The following is a 12,167-nucleotide window of genomic DNA, read 5'->3' on the forward strand; positions in this document are numbered from 1 at the left end:
TGTGTGTGTGTGTGTGTGTGTGTGTGTGTGTGTGTGTGTGTGTGTGTGTCCGTGTCCCATATGCAGCCCTGGTTGGGAGCCACTGACCTAAATCTTTCCTAGATTCCACCTGGCCTTGTGCCAGCGGCATGCAGTACCTCTCAGCTGTCTTCCAAACGGTCCGCTCCTCTTTCACCAGTACCAGCTCCTGGCATTCAGGTCTCAGCCACTGCTTATGTTCCTGTATTCTGAATTTAATGACTTTTTATTACAAACTGATGATGGGAACTCTTCCTAATATAATTTTTTAGCCATTTTTTTTTCTTAAAAAGTGCTTATAAAAATAATACATCTTTTCAACACTTTAGGATATTTCCTTGCAGAGAGATATATACTCAATTGTGGTCCTATGTCTGGGCTATTTTGCATCCAGCTCTTTTCGCTTAACAACATATTGTGATAATTTTCTCATGTCTTAAGTGTTTTTCTAAAATGGACCTCTTAATGGATGCCTGTATTTCATCACACAGATGCACCATAATTTATTTGGCAAATGCTCACTGGTTGGACATTTAGACTGTAAGCCATTTTTCACCATTATAAATAATGCTGCAGTGAACATCCTTGGACATAACTCTTTCTGCTATTGATGATTATTTCCTCAGAAAAGATTTCTGAAGTGGAATATTTATGCTTCTTTTTTAACATGGTCCATTAAGATCATTTCTGACTGATTTCCTAAAACAGTAATAAGTTCTTGAATTCAGGGCTCAAAAAGCAAACTTTTTCAGTGAATTCTGAGGCTGCAGAATTGCTGCTTTGCCCTCCCTGATGTGGGATCAACATCCCTTGACCGCTAGCCTCTCCTAGGCTCACTTGCAGATCAATTTCATATTATGCTGCCTTGGTTTTTAGATAAACACTCAGTGTCTTCTACCTCTGACCTTTCACTTTCTCAGTCCTTTGCTCTTCCACCTTCGACCCTTGAACTCTTTGCACTCAGAGCCCTGAAGTGCTTATTCTGTAATAACCACTATTATTTGTAGAGTTGTTCCTAAGTACCTGGTACTGTGCTAAACGTTTTAAATGCATTGTCCTTTTCCATGCTCACATGCCTTATGTACAGATATTATTTTTTATCTCCATTTTCCACATGAGAAAATTGAAACCTTGGAAGATAAAACAATTTGCCCAAGGTTACACAGCCAATAAGCTGGGATTTAAACCCAGACTCTTCATGCTTAATGACTGCCTATATATTTCTTTGGTCTCTTTAGTAACTGTTGGCTTGTGATATCAACAGCCAATGTTCCACCAGCATCCTGTGGTCTATATTTTGCCTTTCCCCTAGCAGAAGAGGGGAAGCTGCTCAGATATGACTGTCAGGAGAGTAGATGTGTTAGGCATTATTCTTTTCTTTGTTCATTTATATGTTCATGAGACATGTTTATCACAGGCTGACCTTAAACTTCTGAGCCTCTCCCCTCTGCCTCCCAAGTGCTAGGATTGCTGGTGTATAGCCCCACCTTTTCCTGCTTACTTCCTCGATTGTGTCCTTCTCGCCTTCCCCAAGTCGTCTGAGATATGGGAAACACTCCTTATCTCCTCACCAACCAGTTGCCAAGATCCCAGCATGCCTTGCTGCAGAGCAGGTCCAAGTATGACACATCTCTGTTATAGCTTCCCCAGCAAATTGGGAGAAGTGGGCTGCCACTTTTCTCAGGATGGATTATAGAGCTGTCAGGGAGACATGCTCTGGTATTTTGGAGGGTAGGAAGCCTGATATTGTTGGAAGTCAAAATTGCTTCAAGTACAAGATTGGGTATATTTTTGCATTCTTATATCGATAACATGTCCTTGCTGAGAAGCCTGAGAATTGGTACCCAAGTCTGTCCCTTCTAATTGCATTCTGACTCTGACCAAGAGCTGGGTGGGAATGTGACACAATACTCAAATGAAAGAGAACATGTCGGCTGGTGTTTACAATATCCGAAGAAAGAAATGACATGTCGAGAGACCTCTCTTAGGTTGTCGGATGTCTGGTTTGAGGAATAATGAATGATCTTATGATTGGGGATTCCAAAGGGAAGCCGCTTTGTGGCAAGTGAGCTTCCAGAAAAACGAAGCTTCCCATTTTTATCCATGATTTGGATAAGACTAGAGTAATTGCGCTTATCAAATTTGTTGATGACAAGGCCATAATGGGCAGCTTCTATAAAAGACAGAATAAGGATTCAAAAATGATCTCAACAGGCTGGAATGCTGGGTTTAAACTAACAGAATGAAATTTAACAGGGGCAGATGGAAAGTCGCATTTAGATCACAGAAATTAATTACTGATTCTCTTGAGGGGGCTGGGAGTGGAGGCAGGCTTGATTTGTCTGAGAGCCTGAGAAACGGATCTGAGGGGTTTGGGGCTGCACTGACTTTATAGGAACCCCACAAGGTGATGGGCTCACTTGAAATGACACCACCTTAAATGGTACCCAGACATGCAAGACCCGGTGTGTGTTCTCCCTGATTACCTGGGCTCATTTCTGGACATGGATTCTCAAGGAGACCTCGACCAACTCAATGGTGGTCAGTGTAAGGCGTCTGGAATGAGAAGGGGATTGGAACCCTCAGAGAAAGGAGCTACTGTGTTCAGAGAAGAGGAAATGCCTGCAGTTATGGTCATGGCGGCTGACTCCAAAAGCAATTGGTGTCCTCTAGAAGAGAATACAAAACTCTTCAACATGGGGGAAGCAGAGGACTCTAGAATGGATAGTCCCAGAGGTCGGAAATTTCAAAAGGCGCCAGATGGATTAAGTGAGGTAACTCTCTATTCAATCTATTGCTTGGGGAACTCCTGTCCTGAGGATAGATAGATGATGGAGCAGCCCCAGGCTGGTGTGCTTGGTTCCCTTCTGTTACTGGACCACAGTGGTTCTCTAGGTGAGATCCCCAGTCAGCAGCAGTAGCTGCACCATCCTGAGCTTGTCAGGACCGGTCCAGCGTTTGAGTGGCACGTGACACCTACCCTACCAGCGGTTTCTGGCACCTAGCTCATTAAGTTTCCAGGACATTGTGCTTCTTGATGGACTTGGAGGCACTGCTTTGGATCATGCCCCATGGTTCCTTCTGTTACTGGTTGCTTTCCCTTTCTGGACCCCTCCCCTTGTCCCACCCTGTATTGTATGATTAAGAAATATGGGTTTAATGGAAGACGACAGGAAGTAGTCATCTGCCCACTGCTGTAACACCTGAGATCATCATCTTATAAAGGCAGGAAAAAAAAAAAAGTCTGTCTTGGCTCACTGTTTCTGAGGTTTCAGCCCATGATTGCTTGGACCATTGCTTTTGAGCCTACAGCAGGCATTGGTAGTCGTGTAAGGCAAGACCATTCATCTCACAGCTAGTCATGAGTAAGGAAAGAGAAAGAGTCCAGGGTTCCACAGTCCCTTACATGGACTCACTCATAATGACCCAAAGACCCAAGCTCTATCTTTTAAAGGTTCAATCACTTGTCAGTGTTATGCCGGTGAACGAGAATTTCCTGCCTGGGTGGAAAGGACCGGTGTCCACAAGACACCCAAGGCCAAGTTCTTACCACAAAGGAGATTTCTTTGTCCTAGAGGGGCAGGGGGCAGGGCATAAGAGACAAAGACAGGACAATGAGGGAGAAGGGAAAAGGAACAAGGGAGGAGAGGGAGGGACATTTGCTTCGGACAGATGAAAAACTGCCTTTGGATAGAGAGGAGACAGATGTGCCCCATAGGGAAATGGTGGTTTATAAATGGGAAAATGGGACCCTCCCACCCCTGTGTTAAGATGAGTTGGTTTGTTTGATTGGGCCTGTTCATTAGGTGAGCCAAAAGGTGGCTTTTGATTGCTTGACTTCAACACTTTGATAGCTGGACCTTGGTGGTTGGCCTCAGGAGGAGGAAGCGGCCAAGAGAACAGGCCTTGGGGGCTAGCTTTAGAAATGTAATCTAACAGCTTAGCAAGGCAGAGGAAATGGGGAAGGGCAGACCCGCCAAAGCCGTGTTTGCCATGCTCGGCATGTTAAGAGTCCTTCATGGGCCTCTTGGGGATGTTGTGGATGTGTGAACTCTCTCTCCGGCACATGTGAATGATCACCGTTAGAATCAAATCATGCTGGGAGGTTCCCCCCACCGGCACCATAATTTCCTGTCCCTGTAAATGATCCTGGAGGCCTGCAAAGAGAAGCCGGCATAGGCTACCCTCACAGCCCACACTAGTGTGGGGCTCCCTCAAGTTGGATTAGCTAACTTTTTTTTTTTTACTTTGAGGTGCTAGGCCTTAACTTTAGGCGAGTGCTCTCTATTCTTAGCCTTTCAGTTGACGCTAAAGCACCAGCTCCAAACCCAGAATGGAGAGAGCCAGGGCTGCCTTCATTCTTGCCCTGTTTCCCTCCTGAGACCTCCTGGGAACATGAGCAGTTTCCTCCTTCTAGTCTCACCAGATCTCATCTGAGTCTTGACTTGTTGCCCTTAGTACCCCGTTTAATCTGCTAGTGACAACCAGGGAAAGTCTTGAGGGCAAAGCATCTCGTGGTGGTCTCTAAGTTTAAATAGGAGAGGAGCCTACATTGGTGGCAAGCCAGGCAGGAACGTGCAAGGCCCCTTCTTGGAGTGATCAAAAGGTGTGACTACTTCAAAGATAGAAATAGAAATTGTATATGATTTATTTATTTGTTGGTTGGTTTGTTTTTTGTTTGCTATAATGCCTAACAGTCCCTGAATCTGTTTGTTTCTCTGTGAGTGGCATGCTGTCTTCATGTGATTGCGCCTCTGATGTGTTTCTTTATATGTGGGTCCAGGCCTCTGAGATTCCTCCATCTTCATAGCCCTGCAGGGGCATGGGGCAGGGCTGACCGTCCAGGTACTTACTCCCTCCATTAAGGTTGCTTCAGTATAGACTTGGCTATTTGGGGCAGCCACACAGCACTGCTGGCTTTTGATTGGCCTTACAGTCAACCATCAAATACTCTTCCGGGTCCCTTTACCATAAGCTGTTTCAGCTCCATCTTTTTACTTTTGTCTTTGTGCTTTAGAAGCTTGCTAGGCCTGCCACAGCAAAGCTGGGTGATCCAGCTGGGTGGACCAAACAGCAGACACAAGCTGTCTCACAGGCTGAGAAGCTGGAAGTCCTATTATATGGTCAGGGCTGGTTCTCTCTGAGGGATATGATGGAGGATTTTGCTGGTATTAACTGGCAGCCTTGGGTGTTTCTTCACTCACAGAAGATTTAATCTATTTCTGCCTCCGTCTTCACTTGTGTGCATCTGTCTCCAGACTTTTCCTTCTTTATGAGGGCGCCATTCATATTGGGAGGGGTGTCATCTTCCTCCAGTATGACTCCATATAATTCAATCTAGGTCCCATTCTGAGATATGGGGGGGGGGGGGGGCTAAAGATGTCAGTACTTTATGATTTTTGTGGGGGGACATGATTCACCCGATGAGTGTGCTTCTTAGTGTCCTGGGTGGAACTTTTTCATTTCTCCCCCTTAAATCGTTTTCTCCATTTGCATTGCATCTACCTCTCCAGCTGACTGCGATCTTGCAGGCCCTGTTTCTGGCGTCCAGTAGTTCTGTCGTTGCTCCTGGCTTGCAGGGCTTCCTGCGTGTTGATCCAAGGGATTGATAAGAGGACCGAAGTAGGTTGGAGCCCTGGAGCGGGCCTCCTCTTTCCTTCCCAGGCCGGCTGGGAGGCACAACGAGGCCTCGAGGCCTCGATCCAACCGCAGTGACGCGTGATGCTGACTTCCCCTCCTTCCAGCTCCCCTGTCTGGCTCGGAGCATCCTTTCATGACGAGCTCTGATATTCCGCCCAAGAGCAGCGCTGTGAGTTAAAACCCTCTTTCCCTCGTCTGCAGCATGGTGACCCCGTCAGTGGAAGAGATGAAGCTCTGCCTGACAGGACTTCATTATAGCACGCGAGCTGTCTGCCTGGGATCTCGGCGTCCCCATCCGAGGGCCCACCACCCTCCATTGTCAGCCCCCGCGGGGACTGGCGCGCTGGCTTCCTAATTCTGTGGTTTGCAGAGACGACCTCAGACCCTTTGGAAACGAGGGCGGCAGTGGTCTGTCAGAGCCCCCTCATCCACTCGCGGGCTTTGCCAAGATCCTGTCAGGACTCCCGTAGGACCCCCCACAGCTGTTTGGAACCTCGTTTGCACGTTCCCCGTTTTCTGGGCCAAGCGCCTCTGCCTGCATTCAGAGCAGCCCAGGCCCTGACACTCCTGACAGCCTCTGCGTGGCCCTCCTGGGCCCAGATTGCTCTCTTATTCTTCTTCCTGAAGAGTCTCATGTCCCCACCGATAAGATGGAGCAAAGGATGCCTCCGTACGTGACAGAGAAGCCGCTGCGTCTGCTGCCGCCATCCTAGTTCCTCTTAGCTTTTGTGACTTCCCTTCCATCGTCTTCCTGCTCCCTGGTTTTGTGAGGGTTGAGCCCCTACGGAAAGCTGGGTTGGGTCAGGGAGGGGTGTTAACGGTGAAGGCCTCACGCTCTGCTGAGGAAACCAGAGTAGAAGCCTCTTGGAGTGGCAAAATGGGCCAGCAACTGTGCAAACCTGGGTTTAGAGCCTCACTCAGCCATTTACTTCTAGGGTGACTGAGGCTGAGTTATTTCTCTTCCCGAAGACTCAGTTTCCTCACCTGCAAGACGGCCATGATACTTGGCTTCAAGATGGCTGTGGGGTTGAATGAAGTACGTTCCTTTTTGTAAAGCAGGCCACCGGCAGGAGGGCCTGGTGAGTGGGTCTCAGTTTGCTGAATAAACCAGTGTTTCTGCAGAGCGCACAGGGAGCTGTAGTCTGACATGGCTGGGGAGGGGAGGCCCAGTCAAGCAGGGTCTAGGGTGAGGGGCTGGGTGCCATGACTGCCTTGAGACCACTGGGACAGAGAAGTGTGATTCTGAGAAAGGGCAGGAAAACTAAGCAGCTCCCAGAAGGGGCAGAAAACGTGAGGATTTCCTAGTTTTCTGTGGGCTTGTTCTGAATGAAGCATGTCTCTTAAAGCTGTATGTATTTTAGCTCATAAAAATCCTAAGGGTAAAAAAAAAAAAAAAAAAAAAAAAAAATCCTAAGGGTAGATAGAATTTTATTACCCCATCTTATAGATGGGGCTACTGAGACACACTGAGCTGGGGAGATGTGTAGTTATCCGTGAAGGAATGCTGGGCTTTCAAGCTGTGCCTTGGCTGCCTCCAGCTCTCTCCTCCTTCTGTTTTGATTGATGCACCTTTCTGCCTCCTCTCCCTCTCATTTGTCATGTTGCCTGCCGCCTTGGTTCCACCTACAGGATTTTGTATTGAAACAAATCCTCAGACTATCTCCTCTTTGGAGATGGGCTCACAGCTCTGCTCCTCTCTCAGTACAAGGGCCCCTACAGGGCCTCACTCTGACTTTGTCCCTTCCCCCACTTTTCACTATGCTTGGGAGGAGGATTTGAGGCCACTCCAACTATTTTGGTGTGGATTATAATAGAATATAAGAGGAAGGGAACTCTTTAGCTTTGGGATGGAGGGTAGAGAGGGAAGAGGAGGGAGGCGGTCCATGTTGGCTCAGAGACTCCTAGGATGAGAGGGGAGGCAGCAAAATGGTGCTGCTACTAATTAACCCATGGCTTTAATTACACTTCACTGCCCTGTCCTGCTGTGAAAGAGGATTACTCAGAGATTGTCGCACTGGGCAAAATGTCTGGAACCTTTCCACTTCAGAAACTTTTCTTTGAGAGGACAGGCCTGAGTCTGAGGAGGGGTAGGAACAGGGGAGGCATACTGGGAACTTGCCTCTACCCTAGTCATCTGTGGCAAAGACCTTCCTGATGGTGGCTGAAGCTCTCTGGTGGTGGCTTGGTGCGGTGGCCACTTCCAAGGGTTTTAATTAAAGGAAAATGGGGCAGGAAGGACACAGAGGGAGAAGGGAGAGGAGGTAGCCTTATGGTGAGCAAATGCCTCAAGCTGAAGGGACTAATTCTGGTGAGACCTGCATTATATTCCCAAACAACAGCTACCTTGTGTGAGAATCTACTGTGAGCTAATATCAACTCTTTATAAGTAAAGGCCAGAGACAGACAGACACAGAGAGAGACAGATAGGGAGAGACAGAGAGAAAGACAGAGAGACGAGAGTTCAGTTTACACTGAAGGAAAAGAACTCAGAGAAGTTAAGGGGTGGGCACTCAGTCAGCAGCTTGTCTTGTATGTGTGAGGACCTGAGTCCCATGGCCAGCACCCCATAAAAGTGCCGGGTGTGGTGGTGTGCACATGAAATCCCACGATGGACGGCTGGATTTAGGAAGATTCCTATCCTGATGGGCTTGATGATGAGCCAACCTAACCATGCGTGAGCTCAAGGTCAATGAGAAATCCTGTCTCAAAGGGGGTAGACGCTTTGTTCAGGGATGACACTCTGGGTCTTCATATGCATGCACACCTACACATGAATGTACACATCCATGGGTGTGCACGCATGCACACACACACATGTACATTACCTACCATCTCATGACCATATACAAAAGAAAGTAGGTTCGAGGCCAGGCCACAGTGAGCCTAAGCTGGTCTTTTCTTTCTCTGGTGTTGGGCTTCTTAGAGGAAGAGGAGGCAGCCTGTCATCTCCTGGAGAGTGAGGTCAGAATGAGCCACTGAACAGAGCACTGCTCTTGTGTTGGAGGAGAAGCTGAGGCTGTCTTCGCACAGAGGGGAGAGGCTCAGGCATTGAAGGGATGCAGCATTTTTCAGTGAGGAGATGTCACTGGGGATCAGAACCACTCTGCCCTTTCACCGTAGGAAATGTTTTCTCAGCCAGCACAGACCCAGGTCCTTTTCTCTCCTGGGTCCTCTACAGCAAACCAGCAGGAGTATGGGATTGCTTGTATGTGATGGGAATGTGGGCTAGGGTGACTGTTTTACATGCTTTATACACCAGGTATTCTGTCCCATAACTACATGCTCCCTAATCTTCAGGGGTCCATGCCACAGGAGCTCGCACAGCTTATAGATGGGGAGACTGAGGCCCAGCAGTTAAGTAGCTGGGCCCAGATTCTAATCTGCCTCCCTAGATCCCTAGATCCCTCCTGCATAATGACAGGTGAGGATGAGGAGGCAGCTTTCCATCACATGAGAGAGCTTTCTAATACCCACCTTTTTTGTGTTCAAGATTGACCTTTGAGTCCATTCATTTGACAAGAGGCTCCTGGGACAGGTTGATTCATGGACCTTTGTGGGTGATGCTATCCCTAAGCTGGTGGTCCTGGTTTTATAAGAAAGCAAGCTGAGCAAGCCATGATGAGCAAGCCAATAAGCCCAACACCCCTCTACAGCAGCTCCTACATCCCTGTTGGCATGATGTTATTGGTCACTCTATAAAGATTATCCTTGTGTTATTCAAATGCTGATTTCTCCACCCCCATATCTGGTTGCAATCTGGACATGGCATTGTAATACTTAGTCTAAGAATCTCCTGTCTCAGGTTCATGTAAACATTGCTCACCATTTATTCTCTGATTTGTCAATAAAGCTGATTGGCCAATAACTGATCAGAAGAGAGAATAGGGCTGGACTTTTGTTTTCAGCAAGGGAAGAGGTAAAGGGCTGTGAGTAGAGGTCCAGGAGAAAAGATGAAAAAAACAGCTGGAGCAGAGAGAGTCATAAAATGCAAGTATCTCAGGGATTCTGGCTAGAAGGGAGCTAGGTTAGGTTAGCTTAGAGGATTAATATAGACCAATATGCTCAGTTATTGTGCATAGAAACTTGTTGAATAAAACTAAAGACTGTCTTGTTTATCTAGGGGCTAACTGGGTTAGAGGAAAACTGCCAACCTTAAATTTCATGCATTACTGCCCTGTTTGAATTCCTGTCCCGACTTCCCTCAATGATGGGCTATAATGTGGAAGTGTAAGCCACATAAACCCTTTCCTCTCCAGGTTGTTTTGGTCACAGAGTTTTATCACAGTGATAATAATCCTAAGACAGCTGATGAGGAGATTTAGAGTGGTTCTTTTCAGAGGATGTGAAGGTGGGTGAGGGTTAGGTTTTAGACTGCTGGTGGCTTGTGTGTATGCGTGCACCATTCTCTGAGGCACCAGCTAAACTGATTCTCTTTTGGGGGAGCATGTTCTGTTAGGACTTTAGTCAGCTGGTTTAGGGTGGAGAGATAGCTCAATAGTTAAGAGCACTGGCTGCTCTTCCAAAGGACCCTTCCAAAGGGTTCAATTCCCAGCACCCATGTAGCAGCTCAAAACTGTTTATGGCTCCAGGTCATAAACACAAACCTTCAAACAAACATACATGCATTTAAAACACCAACACATATAAAATAAAAGTAAATTTAAAAAATTCCAGCTGGCTTTAAATTCAAACCCTTTGAAGTGATCATAGTGTGGCTGGAAATGTGTTTCGGGAACCTGTTGGCTCCCAGGACTCAGGAGATCACACCTCATGTAGGCTGAGGAGCTGCCATTGGAGGCACACTGGCCTTGATCATGGGCATGCCAGTTGTGACTTTGGCTTCATGGTCAAGTCAGTCCTTCTAGTGGAGTGACAATGGACACTGATGGAAGCCAGTGTGAGGAGGCCCCTGGCATTCTCAGGGTTTGCTGAGACAGCCCATCTTATTCTGGTATTTACATCTCAGAATAAGATGTGAGAAACCAGGGTCTCCGGCCTCGGCCAGGTGTGTTGCGGAAGGGAGCTGAGGTGTGAAGAAATGGGCACATTTCTGTACCAGGTCACCGCAGCCTCTGACACCTATGGGTGTGAAGAAGCCCAAGAGCAGACGCCACCTCCCAGGATCGTGGTTGGCTGCTCCCAGCCAGCATAGTGCTCTGCAGAATGTCATTTCTCCCAGAAACCTCTAGGCCTTCCCTTCTCCAAGTCCCCCTCCACACACTTCTTGCCATTTCATTAGCCAGATTGTTGGAGGAAGGTTCAACCGTGTTTTCAAATGCCTTGAAATCTGGTCACCACCCTGCTCAAACATTCCATCTCAATTCCGTATCGTTGTAACTCAACTTTCAAACAAAAACCAAGCAAAGAAAATTTATTTTGTTGTTGTTTAAGAAAATATTTGGGGGATTCTGGATGGGAGGAAGCATGGGTTGAGGCTGGGAGGTAAGTTTAGAGGGTTAATATCTGCCCTGCTCCAGGTGAAATAAGGCTATTGTAAGGTGTCTGTGCTTTTTATTTATTGTGATAGCAGGCTAGATATACCTCCGTAATGATTATAAGGCTAATAACAAACATTACTAGCCCAACACCCGTTCTTTTCAGCAGCACCAGGTACTGTCTTGAGCATCCACATGTGCCAGGGTGGGTGGGTCGAATGCAGCTCTAGCCTCAATGCCCCTTCCAGCCCACGGCTAGACCAAGAACCCCCAGTTACTGTGTGCTGAGTTGTTAGCGCTAAGGCCATAACACACCCAATTCCCTCGACCCCTGAACCCTCTAAATGCAGAGGTGAGGCTTGTGGTGCAAGGTTTAGGGAAAACCTTTTGCTGTGCACGCTTATGCACAATGTCTGTGGGACTCGAAAGAAAGTTTGTAACTAGAGTTAGGGAAGCTGCAGTACACACACACACACACACACACACACACACACACACACACCCCCTTCCTCAGCCACAATCCTCTCTCTAGCACACCACTTAAGAGGGAGGTGAGGAAGTGGAGAGGAAAGTAACGGAGTCTCTCTAACTAACCCCACTCTCCAGGGAGTGGAGCAGTGAGTGCGTGCACACTTGATAGGGGTCTAGTAAAAACGCCCTTTCATCTCCAGCTGAGCCACTGAGCCTTGATTTCCTGCCAGCAGCTCTGCCCGCAAAGCAATGGCCCCGCCGTGGGCCCACTGGCTCAGGTCTCCCCCAGCCTCGTTGAAAACTGGGTGGCATTGATGGAGCAGGTTGGCCTGGGTAGCTCTGGTCCCCTCCCCAACCCCACTCCCAGTAGCCAGAGCCACACCTGCAGAGAGAGGCCCTAAGGTGCTGTCCCAAGGACGGTCTTCCAACTCCTGCGGAAGCCTGAGTCCCCACCCTGGAACATGAAGCTAAGGCCCAGGGAGACCACTACTACATCCGGCCTCTTGAATGGCCGCCACGCTCTCCTCTCACCAGACCCAGCTGGCGCTTCTCCACAAGCCTTCCTCTTGCCCCATAGGTTGGTTCAAGTCCTAGCTTGAAAAG

The 12,167-nt window shown here is 47.9% G+C and overlaps 1 protein-coding gene across 7 annotated transcripts in view; it reads left to right on the plus strand.

The window, feature by feature from the left end:
• Positions 1-12,167, plus strand: part of Sema5b (semaphorin 5B) — a 136,422-nt gene that overhangs the window by 26,601 nt on the left and 97,654 nt on the right. The window lies entirely within an intron of this gene.

Source organism: Psammomys obesus, unplaced genomic scaffold, assembly GCF_907164565.1.
Source record: "Psammomys obesus unplaced genomic scaffold, mPsaObe1.curated_primary_1811, whole genome shotgun sequence".
Classification (NCBI taxonomy): Eukaryota; Metazoa; Chordata; class Mammalia; order Rodentia; family Muridae; genus Psammomys; species Psammomys obesus.